The 12,747-nt window shown below is 47.9% G+C and overlaps 1 long non-coding RNA gene across 1 annotated transcript; it reads left to right on the top strand.

Moving 5' to 3' along the window:
- The first annotated feature begins 644 nt into the window (after positions 1 to 644).
- LOC118155339 (uncharacterized) lies at positions 645 to 2,392 on the top strand. The gene is made up of 3 exons (XR_013519773.1): positions 645 to 767; positions 1,111 to 1,726; positions 2,100 to 2,392. It is a non-coding gene; the product is annotated as an uncharacterized LOC118155339 (long non-coding RNA).
- The last annotated feature ends 10,355 nt before the right edge of the window (positions 2,393 to 12,747 follow it).

The raw sequence follows: 12,747 nt of genomic DNA, 5'->3' as shown, positions 1-12,747 counted from the left end.
ATAGAAAGAAAGAACTGTTGGCATTCTCAATAACGTGGATGAATCCCCAAAACATTATGGTGAAAAACTAGACACAAAAGAGTACATATTGTGTGATTCCATGTACATGGATTTCTAAAACAGGCAAAACGAATTTATGGAGACAGAAAACAGAATGGTGGTTGCATAGATCCCTAATGCTGCATCGTCTGTGGGGGCCACGGTGATTCCACACTAGGTTGTCAACAGGCCTTTTATTGTAATCTGGCTCCTGCAGACCTCCCGACACCTGCCTCTTGCCTCCCTACTCCCGATACATTGACTTTCTCTCCAGAAACATTTCATGACCACCTCAAGCCCTTTGCACAAGCTGTTCCTTCTGTCTACAGGGCTCCCTCCATCCCCCATCTTTGTGTGACTGGATTCTTCTGTCATTCAGATCATACTTTGAGCAATGGAGAAATACCTCTGCCTTTCCTCTAAAGTAACTGCGCCCAACAAGATCTAGCTCTTTGTTTGCCTGGCTGTCCTTCCTCTCTAGAATGTAGTGAGCAGGAACTGAAAGGGTCTTGTTTGCTGCTCCGGCATCCAGAGCAGAGCATGTATTGGGTGCTCAGTAAATATCAGCACATGATGAACAAATGTTGAGAGGAGAGAGGGATAAAGATATTTGAGAACGATTCACGGCGTGTGATACACTGAGTGAGCTGCCTGTCTTTCTCTTCAAAGCCTTCGAGGTCAGACTTGTGCTTCTGTTAGGCGTGTCACTGTGCAAAATCAAGTTTGATGTAAGTTACATTTTATTTAGAGTTGTTGTAATCTAGAAGCTACTAATCTCTATAGTTGTTGGAGGGCAAACAATTTCTCCAAATTCTTATGATCTGTGCTTGAGATTAATTAGGATTCTTTTGTTTACCTGCCGGGAAGCCCAAGATTATATAAATTTCTTTTAAAATTTTTAAATTGTTGTTTACAGAGACTGGGTCTCCCTGTGTTGCCCAGGCTGGTCTCAGACTCCCGGGCTCAAGTAACCCCTCTGCCTCAGCCTCCCAAAGTGCTGGGATTAGAGGTGTGAGTCACTGTGCCTAGTCTTCTATAAATTTCTAAAAATCTAACTATCCTTCTTTACAGATCCCCGAGCCATTGATTCCCAGCTCTTCCACCTCTCCAGGGCTTCTCCTGCGGCTTTCTCGCCCTCTTCACCTGCCATGGCTAGCAGCCTCAAGCAAGTTCCTAGGCCTCCATGCCACCACCGCAGGAGTCTTTAAAAATATAGATCTCGGCTGGGCGCAGTGGCTCATGCCAGTAATCCTAACATTTTGGGATGCTCAGACAGGTGGATCACCTGAGGTCAAGAGTTTGAGACCAGCCTGGCCAACATGGTGAAACTCCACCTCTATTCAAAATATAAAAATCAGCTGGGCATAGCCGGGCACAGTGGCTCACGCCTGTAATCCCAGCACTTTGGGAGGCCAAGGTGGATGGATCACAAGGTCAAGGAGTTTGAGACCAGCCTGATCAAGATGGTGAAACCCCATCTCTACTAAAAATAAAAATAAAAAAAATTGCCAGGCATAGTGGCACATACCTGTAATCCCAGCTACTCGGGAGGCTGAAGCAGAAGAATCACCTGAACCCGGGAGGTGGAGGTTGCAAGTGAGCTGAGATCGTGCCACTGCACTCCAGCCTGGGCTACAGAGCAAGACTCCAATTCAAAAGAAGAAAAAGAAGGAAGGAAGGAAGGAAGGTAGGAAGGAAGGAAGGAAGGAAGGAAGGAAGGAAGGAAGGAAGGAAGGAAGGAAGGAGGGAAGGAGGGAAGGAGGGAAGGAGGGAAGGAGGGAAGGAGGGAAGGAGGGAGGGAGGGAAGGAGGGAAGGAGGGAGGGAGGGAGGGAGGGAGGGAGGAAGGGGGGAAGGAAGGAGGGAGGGAGGGAGGGAGGGGGGAAGGAAGGAGGGAAGGAAGGAAGGAAGGAAGGAAGGAAGGAAGGAAGGAAGGAAGGAAGGAAGGAAGGAAAGAGCAAGCTCAATTTTGGATAGCCCCATGCCGTCCTGCAAGACAGAGCACTCTCAATGGCCAGGCAGTGTCCTGGGGCCTTCACCTGCCCTTCCCATGTTGTCACAGTTCTACAGGCGACCGTGCACAGACTAACTTCAGCACAGTGTCTGCCGCTGGTGGACAGCGGGGCAGGGATATTTGGGAAGAAGCTTCCTGAGTCCCAACTGTCCGCCCCGGACCATCACTTTATGCTGCCTTTGCTGGAGAGCTTTAAGTAAGAACAGTGCTGAGTGTCCGAGAGTGCCCAAGCCCCTGCCCCACTCCTGCAGGGGTGGAAGCCCTGGCTGGGCCCCAGCGTCTCCTAACAGCTACTCTAGGCTTCCTCCTGGCCTGCCTGGATCCCGCTTCTTAGAACAAAGGTGAGACTGGCCACCTGCTTGTTTGTACTCAGGACTAACTGTGCACACAGCCTGGTCCAGAAAACCTCCTACGCTCCTCCTACAGCTTGCCTGTCCTGTGTCCCCAGGAGGCGACGGGAGGGGAAGCTGGTCTCTGTCCTGGAGCTGCCCCTGCCCTGGCCGTATTTCTGGATCAATGCCCAGTGACCAGAGGCCTGATAGTGCCACTGACTCACACGTTGGTGCCTCTTCCCCCAGGGGCTTAGATGTGGATGTTTCAAGGAAGGGAACAGCCTCCCTCTCTAACTTTGTTGATGAGGTTGAATTTAAACAGGATAAAACTTTGGCCCTTGTCACTTTTTAAAAATGTTTTTAATTAAATCGCCTGGATCACTGATACCCTGGGAGACGAGGAAAGGCAGCCCTGCAGTTTGTTAATGATACACCATCTGTTTGTTCACACCGCGTGGTCACATGATCTTTGCTCTGCAGAACGTCCTGTCTCACTGGCCTAAACCAGTTTGCCGCTGACATGCTCAGGATGAATGCCAGAAAATCTCTCTTTTTCTTTTTCTTCGTCTCCCTCTGTCTCCCCTCTCCTTTTTCCTTCCCTCTCTCTTTCTCTTATCCATTTTAAGACTCGCTGTTGAAGCTAAACTTGTTGGCAGAATTTGTATAAACTGTTTATGACACTTCATCACAGGGTTCCACTGCCGTATTGTAGCCTCTAGGAAGCTGTCCCTAGCTCAGATAAATGGGGAAATTTCAGGGTCAGGGGAAAGTCCATGACAGCAGGCCTTTGAGGGCAGCACCGCTCAGCCACGGCGCTGGGGGGAAGTGCGGACCCCCCAGGGCAGTGGAGGGTGAAGCCAGGGAGCCCCTCTGACCCGTCGCCAGTGGTCTCATTGTGCCTCGTTTACTCTACCCAAACAATACGTGACCATTGATTGACTCATCTCACATAATTGATTAAATCCGTGAAGAGTGCTGCATCCTAGGGTTTTGTTGTTGTTATTGTTTGAGACAGAGTCTTGATCTGTCTCCCAGGCTGGAGTGCAGTGGCACGATCTCGGCTCACTGCAACCTCCACCTCCTGGGTTCAAGCGATTCTCCTGCCTCAGCCTCCTGAATAGCTGGGATTACAGGCGTGTGCCAGCACACCTGGCTAATTTTTTTGCATTTTTAGTAGAGATAGGGTTTCACCATGTTAGCCAGGATGGTCTCGATCTCCTGATCTCATGATCCTCCCGCCTCCGCCTCCCGAAGTGCTGGGATTACAGGCATGAGCCACTGCACCGGGCACATCTAAGGTATTTTTGAGAGCTGTAAATTTTATTCGTTTTTGTGAAAACGGGGCCACAAAAGAAAAAATAACAGAGGCCCAGATGTTGACCCTCTGGTGGAAAATGCCATGGCTAATTGAACCACTCTCTCTCACGACTGAGCCTGGAATCCATGTGGCAGAGGATGGACGGCTGTGAAAGATGATTTAGAAAACATTCAGAAGTCCAGCAACTCCAAGGTATTGGGGTGCCCTCAGACATTCTCGGCATAGCTTGTCTCTGAGAAACCAGTCCTTAGTCATTGCTTCATGAATAAGGTCACCAGTCACCACGGGAAGGGAGCGTGTCTTGTGAGCGGCCTTCTGAAAGGACAGGAGGTAAATGGCGCCACAGAGGAAGTTGTGGTTGGGGTCGCGGGAGATGGTTGAGCCACCAGGCTGGGGATGCTCACATGTACGGGTCTCCACATGGCAGGCGCTGGCTGCATGTGACACCATGTTATCTATCCGATTCCGTCACTTTTTTTTAGATAGTCTCACTGTATCTTTACCCTGTACAATTCATGACCATTGACTCACCTCACATGATAATTAGATTAAATCCATGAAGAGTGCCACATCCTACCCATTTTTAAGAGCTGTAAGTTTCATTTTTTTTTTTTTTTTTAGAAAACTGGGCCTCAAAAGAAAAAATAACAGAGGCCTGGATGATGAGCCTCTGGTAGGAAACTCCAGTCCCAGGCTAGGGTACAGTGGTACCGTTGGGACTCAGTGCAGCCTCTGCCTCCTGGGTTCAAGCGATTCTCCTTCCTCAGCCTCCCGAGTAGCTGGGACTACAGGTGCCCGCCACCACATTAGCTAATTTTTATTTTTGTATTTTTAGTAGAGACAGTGTTTCACCATGTTGGTCAGACTGGTCTTGAACACCTGACCTTAGGTAATCCGCACACCTCGGCCTCCCAAAGTGCTGAGATTACAGGTGTGAGCCACACACATGGCCAATTCCGTCACTTACTTGAGACTCTGATAAAGTTTAAGATTTGTGTGTGCATTTGTGGGTACATGTGTGTGTTTACACCAGCAGAGACTTTTTCCCTTTTCAGAGGAACTGGCCCATGTGAATGATTCATCTCTAGGTGTTTCACACTCTGGGCTTATGAAATACTTTTCCAATCAGCAAAGAACTAATGGCCCAGAACTTTATCAACTTCTGATAGGAGTTTGCAGCCCATAAAACCCAGCTCAGCACACTCCCCGCAGAGAAAACATCTGCACCTGGGCTTCTTGGCCCAGAAGGAGGTGATGTAGTCACTTCAGAGTCAAGTGTGGCCATTGTTCCTCCGCTCCCTCTGTCTTGGTCGGGATGGACCGCCTGCAGGGGGCCCTTACTGGGATATTGTTTCTCTGATTTATCTTTTACCTTCAAGTAAAAAGCAATAAGCAATGCTAATTACAGTATTTTCCTGAAATTCAGTCCACACCTTAATGCTGAAACCATTCTGGTAAATTAACCCATACTGGTACCAAAATAATCCGTGTCATTATTTCTAAAGAATGAGATTAATGAAAGTTGCAGAAAACAGTGTGATCTCCAGCAATAAAGGGATGTGGAGTGCTCTTTTATTTTATATGTACAAATAATGACTTCAATAGAGATGGGGTTTCACCATGTTTCCCAGGCTTGTCTCGAACTACTTGTCTCGACTCAAGTAATCCACCCACCTCAGCCTCCCAAAGTGCTGGGATTACAGTCGCGAGCCACCATGCCCAGGTGTGGAGTGCTTTTCAATCTCTAGTCCGGCTTCATAGGTGAGCACTTGGTCATGTATAAGACAGACAGGGTGACACCGTCACCCCCATCTCAAAGGTAGCCCCTTGGACAAGAACATAATTCACTCTGAGAGGCCTTGGCCATTGCTGCACTGGAGTTGTGCTAGAAACACACCAGCTGTCTTTTCTTCTTGTGCACCAGAATTGGACAATCGTGTGATCCAGAAAGAGCAGGGATATTTTACCGCTGGATTCATTTCAAAGAAGCATTAAACACAGAATGAGAAATCCAAATTCACCCAAGAACTATAATAAAGTGCTCGACAATGGAATATCTCCCTGGAGAGAGAGACTGAGTAATGGTCACTCGAAGCAGTTTTACTCCTGGAAGTAAAACCGAGTGGGAATGTCATCTTTGCAAGTAGCCATCTCAGTTAAAGCTTTCCAGGGGGTGGCAGGTACCCGCCTCTGGTTGTTCCTGGCCCCCTCCCTTCCTCCACCCTCTGTCTACCCATCCCCTCATCCTCAGGTGCTGGGTCAACCCCGCCCCCTGCAGCAGTCACTCCAGATCCTGTCCTGAGTGAACTCCCATAGAACCGTCGGTCAGACAGGCTAGATCAGGCATGGGCCCTCACAACCTCCAAGCTCTACAGGGTCTGTTCAATATGATCCAGAAGGTTCTCATTGGCAGAGTCATCCAGGCAGAGGGAGGCTCGATCTGCCATACATTACCACGGCCACTGCGGCACAGGGAAGAAAACAGGACAAAAAGCACTTCGGCTCTTAGAGCTTTGTGTTAGTCTGTTCTCACACTGCTATTAAAACTTTGCCCAGACTGGGTAATTTATAAAGGACAGAGGTTTAATGGACTCACAGTTCTGCATGGCTGGAGAGGCCTCGGGAAACTTACAGTCATGGCGGAAGGTGAAGGAGAAGCTGGCACCTTCTTTACAAGGTGGCAGAAGGAAGGAAAGGGCAGGGGAACCGCCATCGTAAAACCATCAGATGACATGAGAACTCCCTCAGTGTCATGAGAACACAGGGGGGAACCCGCCCTCATCATCCAATCACCTCCCGCCAGGTCCCTCCCTTGACACTTGGGGTTTACAATTCCAGATGAGATTTGGGTGGGGACACAGAGCCAAATCATAGCAAGCTTCTACCCAAAGTGACAGACATCACTTGGACTCAGATTGCATTGGTCAAAGTAAGTCAAGTGGCCACCCCAAGCATAAAAGGAGTCGGGGAGTGCAATCCTATGAAAACTTAGAGGAGAAGAACCCCAGCTGGGCACGGTGGCTCATGCCTGTAATCCCCAGCAGGCTTTGAGAGGCCGACGCAGGAAGATCGCTTGAGGCAAGGAGTTCAAGACCAGCCTGGGCAACATAGCAAGACCGCGTCTCTACAAAATAAAAAAATTAGCCACATGGGGTGGCACATGGGTGGCACATGCCTGTAGTCTTACCTTTTTTTTTTTTTTTTTTTTTTGAGACAGAGTTTCGCTCTTGTTACCCAGGCTGGAGTGCAATGGTACGATCTCAGCCCACGGCAACCTCCGCCTCCTGGGTTCAGGCAATTCTCCTGCCTCAACCTCCTGAGTAGCCGGGACCACAGGCATGCGCCACCATGCCCAGCTAATTTTTTGTATTTTTAGTAGAGACGGGGTTTCACCATGTTGACCAGGATGGTCTCGATCTCTCGTGATCCACCTGCCTCAGCCTCCCAAAGTGCTGGGATTACAGGCTTGAGCTACCGTGCCCGGCCTAGTCTTACCTTTCTACTCAGTAGGCTGAAGCAAGAGAATCACTGGAGCCCAGGAGTTCCAGGCTGCACCGAGCCACAGTTGTGCCACTGTACTCGAGCCTGGGCAACAGAGCAAGGGACCCTGCCCCCCCCACAAAAAAAGGCCATGACAATTTGTTAAAGAACTCTAATGACGGCCAGGTGCAGTGACTCAAGCCTGTAATCCCAGCACTTTGGGAGGCCGAGGCGGGTGGGTCATGAGGTCAATAGATCGAGACCATCCTGGTCAACATGGTGAAACCCCATCTCTACTAAAGATACAAAAAATTAGCTGGGCATAGTGGTGCATGCTGTAGTCCCAGCTACTCAGGAGGCTGAGGCAGGAGAATTGCCTGAACCCAGGAGGTGGCGGAGGTTGCGGTGAGCCGAGATCACGCCATTGCACTCCAGCCTGGGTAACAAGAGCGAAACTCAGTCTCAAAAAAAAAAAAAAAAAAAAGAACTCTAATGACTGCCACAGGCTCCATGCCATCACATGCCGTGCTGTCATTTTAGGAACGACAGCACCCAAACGTCATCACTAGGGAGCTCTCCAGGCTACAGGAAGAGGGGGCCTGCGTGGCCAGCTGGGGTGGTTGAATGGACGCTGGCAATCATAGGGATGGCTGACGAAAAGTAGAAACAACCCAAATGTCCACGAACTGAGGAACAGAGAGAGAAAACGTAGCGTATCTGAACAATGCAATGTCACCCAACAAGAAAATGCAGCGCGGATACCTGCTATCACAAGGGTGAGCCCTGAAACATTACACTGAGTGAAATTGGTCACAAAAGACTACATATTGTGTTATTCTGTTTACATGACATGTCCAGGATATGCAAATCTACAGAGGCAGAAAGTAGATTAGTGGTTGAGTAAAGCTAGTGTGGTAGGTGGGGGTGAGGTTATAGAGAGGGACTGTTAAGGGACACGGGAGTTTCTCTTGGGGATGATGAAAATCTGAACTTGCTGTGGTAACACTTGCACAACTCTGTGAATATGCTAAAAACCTCCGGGTTTTCTGTTTTAAATGGTGAATGTTACGGCCTGTGAACTATATCTCAATGATGTTTAGAAATCAATCAACTGAATAATTATCACTGATTTGAAAAGGCGAAATCGTCTGTGATCATCTTCTCTAATGACAATTTCCATGTTACCTGTAATAGATATGGGCCAGGAATTGAAAAATTATTCCAGCTTTTTCTTGAAAAAAACAAAGAAAATGCAGAGTTTGTGCAGAGGTAATATGTCAGTAGGAAGATAGATTAGCATTAGTTCTGTGGAAAGCAACTAGGTATATATAATATGTATATATGTATGTATCAGTAATCCAAAATGTTAATGTAACTTTGTGTCTATTACATTTCAAATGCCCTATGAGGTACACATGTTGTTTCATACCACGACAAAAGTAAACATTTTCAAATGGAAAAGAATCAAAGAAGTGGCTAAGGCTGAAGCAGCTTGTTCAGTTCTACACAATGACTTCTTTCTCATTCACAATTGTGCCTCTGGTGACTGGCACGGCGTTGGGCACAAGTAGGTGCTCAAACAACGATAATAATGATAAGTAATGATGATAAATTAAAACAATAAACACTGCTCGAATAATAACTCTTTTTTTTTTTTTTTTTTTTTTGAGACAGAGTCTTGCTTTGTTGCCAGGCTGGGGTGTAATGGTGTCATCTTGGCTCACTGCAACCTCTGCCTCCCTGGTTCAAGTGATTCTCCTGCCTCAGCCTCCCAAGTAGCTGGGATTACAGGCACGTGCCACCATGCCCAGCTAATTTTTGTATTTTTAGTAGAGACGGGGTTTCACTATGTTGGCTATGATGGTCTCGATCTCTTGACCTTGTGATACGCCCGTCTTGGCCTCCCAAAGTGCTGGGATTATAGGCATGAGCCACCGCGCCTGGCCGCTTCCTGCAGTCTTGTGATGTAAATTGTGTGCCTCTATCTTATTGCAACCTCCACCTCCCGGTTTCAAGCGATCCTCCTGCCTCAGCCTCCCAAGTAGCTGGGATTACAGGTGCCTGCCACCATGCCCAGCTAATTTTTTGTGTTTTTAGTAGAGACAGAGTTTCGCCATGTTGGCCAGGCTGGTCTCGAACTCCTGACGTCAGGTGATCCACCTGTCTCAGCCTCCTGAAGTGCTGGGGTCACAGACGTGAGCCACCATGCCTGGCCCCGATATCTTAAGCTTTTCAAAAAGACAGACAATTTTCCAAGTAGTCTGTCTTATCCTTCTGTGTCTTCATTAATTTAACAAGCATGTTCTGTGCTCAGCACAAGACTTCGCACAGGGAGATGGAAAAAAAACAACAACCCAATTGCTGTTCCCAATAGACTGTAGGGGTAAAGCTAGAACATTTTGTCTCGGATGAACTCTAGGGGTAAAAACATAAACAACATGAATGCTATGGTCCAATACAAGAGGACATTCCCAAATAATGGAAATGCACGTGGGAATGTAGAGGGAACCAAGAAACTTTTCCCCAAGGAAATGAGATCTCATCTGGGCCTTCAGGAGAAGGCAGCTAATAGGCAGAAAAGGGAAAGCCAGGCATTCGCCGTAAAGGAACCAGGTGAGAAAAGCATAAAGTGGAAAGCGATTTTTTTCCTCTGGAGTGGAGAAGAGCAGGGATGGCCTAACTTAAAGGGCCAGATGGTAAATATTTTAGACTTTGTGGGCCACCTATGAACTCTACCACATATTCTTGGTGTGTGTGTGCGTGTGTGTGTGTGTGTGTGTGTGTGTGTGTTTTAAAACCCTTTTAAAATGGAAAACCATTCTTAGCTCAAAGGCCATACAAAAATAAAAACAAGCTGAGATACACCCTCTAGGACGGCTATAATTAAAAAGGCAGATAATAATAAATGTTGGCGAGGATGTGGAAAAATTGGAACCCTCATACACTGCTGGCGGGAGTAGAAAATGGAGCAGCCACTGTGAAAAACCGTCTGGCAGTTCCTCAAAAAGTTAAACCTAGTGTTATGTTACTGTGGTACTCAGCAGGTCCACTTTGGGATATGTATACATCCAAGAGAATTGAAAACATATGTCCACACAAAAATCTGTACCTGAATGTTCAGAATATTCAGAAGAGCCCAAAAGTGGAAACTACCCAAAGGTTCATCAGCTGATGAGTGAACAGATGAACACAATGTGGTCTATCCATAAGACGGAAGATTATTCAGCCATAAAAAGAGATGAAGTTCTGATACATGCTATGATACAGATGAATCTTGAAAACACTCTGCTGAGTGAGAGAAACCAAGCACAAGAGACCACAAATTGTATGAGTCCATCTATGAGAAATGTCCACAGCAGGCAAATCTACAGAGTGAGAAAGTGGGTCAGTGCTTGCCTTGGGCTGGATGGCTGGGGGATGAGGAGGGTGGCTGCCAGTGGGTACAGTGTTTCCTTGTGGGGTAATGAAAGTCTATCTGCAATTTGATAGTGATGAAGGTTGCACAGCTCCATGAATATACTGAAAGCCACTGAATTACACACTTCAAAAGCATAACAAAATAGAATAAAAGTGTGGACCAGGCATGGTGGCTCATGCTTATAATCCCAGCACTTTGGGAAGCCAAGGTAGGAGAATCACTTGAGCCCAGGAGTTTGAGACCAGCCTGGGCAATATGGCAAAATCCCATCTCTCAAAAAAAAAAAAAAAAAAAGCTGGGTGTTGTAGCATTTGCCTGTAGTCCCAGCTTACCTAGGAGGCTGGGGTGGGAGGATCCCTTGAGGTTGAGGCTGTAGTGAGCTATGATTGCACCACTGTGCTCCAGCCTCGACGGCAGAGTAAGACCCTGTCTTTAAAAAAAAAGTATGAATTCTATGACATTATAAATTATATCTCAATTTTTTTAACTTTTTGGGTTTTTTTTTTTTAAACAGGCCAAGAGCCATCATTGCAAGCCCTGAGTTAATGACAGGAGCCCCAAGAGGGACGGTGCCATGGGGATTCCACGGCCTTGGAGGTCACGCTAAGGGGCTTGGACTTGGTCCTTTGGGCAATGGTGAGGGGACATCAAACCCCTAAGCATGAAAAAAAAGATACATTTCCAATAAAATTGTAATTGTTTATGTTAAAAAGAATTTAGAATAAAGAGTACTCTCTGTTTTATGATAAAAAAAGGTCTCACTGCGGAAGAAACGTCATCACAAATGCTTTTATGGAAGGCTGGAGGCAGGAAGAACAGCCAGGTGGCTGCCGTAATATCACAGGAGGGGCAGGAAAGCTTGGACTTGGGCACCAGCAGAGGGGGGGACAGGGGAAGGTCTGGTGCTGTTCAGGCGGAAGAATCAGTCAACTTGCTGAGTCACTAGTTGAGCGTGTAAGGGAAAGAGAGAAGGCCCAGATGGTTTCTAAGTGAGCGACCAGGTGCACACTGATGCCTGGGCCCAGGAACCTAGGACAAGGAGGATAATGACAGCACGTCTCACTACAGAGTGACTCTGAGGCTCCTGAGGGACTTGCCGGTGGAGCTCGGCATTACCAGGCATTGGGGAGCTAGGTAGGCAGAGGAGTCCAGGAGAGGAGAGAGACTGGGTCTAGAGATACAGCTCTGAGAGCAATCGGTGTGTAGGTCAAGCAGAACCATGAGACCACCCATGGAGAGCAGAAACAGCAGAACTGTAGAGGGCTAGAGGGGACACCCTGAGAAGACCCACCTTTAAGGGGCAAGGAAAGGGAAAAGAAGAAATGGGGGCAAGAGAAAGTGACAATGGTCGCAGAGCCAGAAGGGAACCCAGGGGAGAGAGGGCTCGAGGAGGGGAGCGTTAGATATCACAGGGACGTCAGGCAGGAGGGGGCCAAGAAGGAGCCATGGGCTTTAGAGATGAGAGGCCACCCCCAAACCTGAGTCCCTCACTATGGGGCCTGAGAAGTGAATGGGAGGTGGAGGCAGAGCCCAGCAGTGGCAGATGCTGCTTTCAAGCCACTGAACAGCAGAAGGAAGCAGAAGCCGGCAGGTGACGCGAGCCGGAGCAGGGTGGTGGGATGGAGGATGGGCACCATCCTTGTTAGGCTAGAAGACGTCACCAGCTGTTTGTAAGCTGAGGTGGAAACACTAAGGATGATCAAATGGAAGCAACTCCATCTTTCAAATGAGGAGAAGGAATCAAAGGCGAGAGGTGTAGGCTGGGTGTGGCAGCTCATGCCTGTAATCCCAGCAGTTTGGGAGGCCAAGGTGAATGGACCATCTAAGGTCAGGAGTTCAAGACCAGCCTGGCCAACATGGTGAAAACTCATCTCTACTAAAAATACAAAATTAGTGGCCATGGTGACAGGTGCCTGTAATCCCAGCTACTCGGGAGGCTGAGGCAGGAGAATCACTTGAACCTGGGATGTGGAGGTTGCAGTGAGCTGAGATTGCACTATTGCACTCCAGCCTGGGCAACAAGAGCAAAACTCAGTCTCAAAAAGAAAAAAAAGGCAAGAGGTGTAGAGCATTGGCCCTTCTTCTGGCGAAGAAGGAAGGGCACGTGGGTCTGGCTGTTCCAAAGTGCCTGCTTCTTCTTTCTCTTGC

This window comes from Callithrix jacchus, chromosome 7, assembly GCF_049354715.1.
Source record: "Callithrix jacchus isolate 240 chromosome 7, calJac240_pri, whole genome shotgun sequence".
Taxonomy (NCBI): Eukaryota; Metazoa; Chordata; class Mammalia; order Primates; family Cebidae; genus Callithrix; species Callithrix jacchus.
The sequence above is the reverse complement of the archived record's forward strand: the minus strand, read 5'-3'. Positions and strand labels throughout refer to the sequence as shown.